The sequence below is a fragment of the Rhinolophus sinicus genome, linkage group LG03, assembly GCF_036562045.2.
Source record: "Rhinolophus sinicus isolate RSC01 linkage group LG03, ASM3656204v1, whole genome shotgun sequence".
Taxonomy (NCBI): domain Eukaryota; kingdom Metazoa; phylum Chordata; class Mammalia; order Chiroptera; family Rhinolophidae; genus Rhinolophus; species Rhinolophus sinicus.
This window is the reverse complement of record NC_133753.1, coordinates 114,548,027-114,551,835: the sequence shown is the minus strand read 5'-3', so window position 1 is coordinate 114,551,835 and position 3,809 is coordinate 114,548,027. Positions and strand designations below refer to the sequence as shown.

Genomic DNA, 3,809 nt, shown 5'->3' with positions numbered 1-3,809 from the left:
ACTAAAATTAGAGTTCAAGGGCATCAACATAGCCAGGACTTAAGCTAGAGAGAAGAGTTCAAAGAATTGAGTCCAACAGTTTGAGCATTTTTTTCCCCCTTGAGCTATTTGCTAATTTGTAAGTAGTGTAGGCCAAGAAGGATAGAGGCAGCAGAAAGCAGCTGTTATGAGTTTGGGAGACTATGCAGGATTTTTATCGGTTTTATGGTTCTGGAGAGATTTTAAAAAATGGAATTAAAGGACCAAAAGGATGGGGTTATGATAAAACCCCCAAGTATTGAATTGGACACCAGAAGGGCTACAGTGTAAGAGGGAGGTTAAGCTAGAAAGAGATGGGCCTTACAAAGACTGAAACCCAGCTCTGAATCAGCTCAGTCTGCTTGGATGAAAGTAATCCATGCATACTCTAACTGCCTGCCAGAAGCTAAAGAAATCCTCTCTAGAGAAATATAACATTTTCCAGGATTTCTATAATTTTTATACATAATTTCCGTAATTCAATTTAAAAAAATTTTACGAGGTATACAAAAGATAAGAAATAAAAGCAATACAAATGGATGCACAGGTGATCCGGATATTGGTTTTCAGATATAGACTGAAATAACCATGATTAATAAAAATAATAGATGACATGATGGAGAAATTAACTAGAAAATAGGAATTCATATCAAAATGAAATTGTAATTCTAAAAAATAGTGTTTGAAATTGAAAAATGCAATAGAGGCTACCTCATATCCACCAGAATAAGTAAAATTAAAACTACTTACAACAGGTGGCAGCTGCGCGGGTTGTGGTTCCTGCAGAGGGATGTCCCAAAACGAGCGGCGGAGGATCCCCGGGCAGTGGCAGCGTCTGGGTGTGCCTGAGGCTCGCTCGGAGTGCAAGGCTCTACTCCTGGCAGCCAAAGCCTCAGTGATGAGCCGGCTGGGAGCTCCATACGGTGGCACCAACAGAATGAAGGCTTAGGAGGCTGAGCTGCTCATGGTCTGGGTTCGAGTTCACTGACTTCATTCACCCTCCCCAGCCAGACGCTGACACCCCCGCGGCTCTGGCAGGGGTTGGGCCAGAGGTCCCTTCTGCACAGGCGCTCTGACCTGACAGCTTATGCCACGCAGGTCCGGAGGCCCAGGTGGATGACATTATGGTCAAGACCAGCTGGTTGTTGGCTGAGTTGAATTTCGAAGAAGATGGAGGTAGGTGCCTATTACGTGAAGAAGCTCTCCGTACATACCTATATTGTTAAAGCAGAATGCATGACTCTGTTTTTGAGGTTTGCTGGCATAATACCAGCAAGAAGTGATTCTGTATCCAACATGGACACACTTCGGTCAGCCACATTGTAAATCACCTTCATGAGGGCAGAATGCACAAGGATGGGTCCCGGGGTATAGATGGTTATGGAGTGTTACAACTATGGCTGCCCAAACAGTCTTCCTCCTTGGCTGCATTCCTGTCAGGGTCAACTCGGTCATGGTGCTGCTGTGCAGGTTGGCCTGCTCCAGTCAGAGCAGTCTCAAGGACATCAACTGGGGCAGCTTGTAGTGGACGCCTCTGATCCAGGACCAATGCATCTTATGCTGGCTGGTCAAGATCCCTTCAAGTAGGAGCAGATGGAGCTAGCAGATCAACAAGCTGGAGGGGTCCAGAAAAGAAAATCCTTCCACTACCTGAAGGACCTGGAGAAGTGGGGTGAGGGTGGAGGAGGAGCCGCAGCTGGTCCTTCTGCAGTTTCAGGACGCTTACCAGTACCAGAACATATTTGGCCCTCAGGTCAAGCTGGAGGCCGACTACAATTAGAAACTGAAAGAGTCCCAGACTCGAGAGAACATCACGGTCAGAAGAGAATCACCTATTTCACTTTGCCCCAAAACTGATTTTGGTAATGAGAATTTAGCCATAATTTGGTTTAGAGACATGCAGCTCAAGCAGGGGGATGATATATGCCTGTGTTACAAAGGTCACCAGGAGCCCCTATGGAAAGGGATCGCCTGCGTCATCTAGGTCCCTGCCGATGAGATGGCCATTGAGCTGCAGAGCAGTGTGTGTGTACCTGTGGCGGTGACTCATAACTTCCAGGTAGATTTCCTATGGAAGTCAACCTCATTCGACAGGATGCTAAGTGTGTTGAAAACGTTTGGTGCGAATGAAACCTCCATGTGGGGCTACATCTACCACAAATTGCTTGGCCATGAGGTGGAGGATGTGACCATCAGGTGCCAGCTGCCTAAATATGTCAGGGCACAAGGTCTCCCCAATCTTAACCACTCTCAGCTTTACACCGTGAAACCTATGCTGCAGAGACTGCTGAGCATGAGCCAGAGACCAGTGGGCACAGGGACGACAGTGACCTCGACTACCGTCATCTACCACCTGGCTCAGCAAGGCAACGGGCCTGTGCTCATCTGCGCTCCGAGTTACAGAGCCCTGAATCAGCTGACCGAGAAGATCCACCAGACCCATCTGAAAGTTGCTAGGCCATCAACTTCCCAGTATCATTCCCAGGCCTGCACAGCCACCAGGAACATGGATAGTATGCCAGGGTTCCAAAAACTGCAGCAGCTGAAGGGTGAGACCAGGGAGCTGTTGTCTTTGGAAAAGAGCAGTAGTGGGCCCTGAAGCACATCACGGAGTGGGAGCTGCCAATGAAAGCAAGTGTCATCTGATGCACGTGTGTGGGTACCAGGCATCCCTAGGCTCCTCAAGAGGCAGTTCTCCATTTTAATAGGCCAAAGCACCCATGCCGGTGTTTGAAGAGTATTTTCAGAAAAATACTCTTGGGGCTTTTTTTATTGTTTTTTTAAAGATTCCTTCAAAGGAATACTGAAAAATATTCTTTCTAGAGTTTGTCTCTCAAATCTTAATTAAGAGTGGACCTGGGAGATGGGAGAAGCCTCCAGAAACAAAGGTTAAACAAGCCAACACAACTTGAGATAAAGATCAACACTTTTAAAGCAACTGCAAGGATTTGTTTTCAGTGTTCACTATCAGTTGCTTCTCCCTACCCGACAGGGCAGCGAGGGAGCATTGTTTAGGCCAGGCGGCTTCATGCTCTTCTCTGGAGTCTGAGGATCAAAGTACTTCCTACCAGAGGGGTAGGGAACTGTAGCCTCCCTACCCCACAGCTCCCCAGGGACCTCAGGCAGGATTGGCCATGAGGCAAGAGGGCAGGAAGATGGCTCTTCCCAAGGATTTGGTGGCAGGCAAAACCCAGCGGGGCCAGAGAGGCTCCCACAGTCCCTGTGGCTGGTTAGACACTCAGAGCACCCAGCACCCTTTGTTCTCCACCCTCCTCCAAGTTTGGAGCCCTCTAATTTGTGGGCATAGCTTCAATGAAATGATTGTTTCTGCCTTTTGAGGGAAAATAAATAAATTTCAGACTAAGTATTTTCTGTGTAGAAGGAGCTTGGAGGAGTTTGTCACATCACCTGGTAGGGGGGCATCCTCCAGGGTTATTGTGGCTGGGAGAGCAAGCCCTTCACACAACCATGTTGGGGTGTTAGTCTCCCTGGCCACCACCTAGTTGGGGACTGTCCCCTGCCTACCCAGGCCCCGATGACACTGAACCCCCATGCACCTGACAGTGGCCTTTATCCCAAAGCCTCCAGATTCCAGCTTGTACACAGAGAGATGGGGATACACAGGCCACCTTCCTTCTGGCAAGGACTCATGGCCGTTGCATTACCACTTGGTTATCTCTTCTTTTAGTAGAACAGGTAGAGGCCTCAGCTTTGTGCTGTTTGCTTGTTCTCCACCTTTGTAGCAGCAGTTATCTGAGTTTTTCAAACTGAGGAGCATATAGACCAAGGCA

General features: G+C 48.0%; 1 pseudogene; it reads left to right on the top strand.

Moving 5' to 3' along the window:
- Positions 1-808: 808 nt before the first annotated feature.
- Positions 809-2,752, top strand: LOC109445560 (regulator of nonsense transcripts 1; annotated as a pseudogene).
- The last annotated feature ends 1,057 nt before the right edge of the window (positions 2,753-3,809 follow it).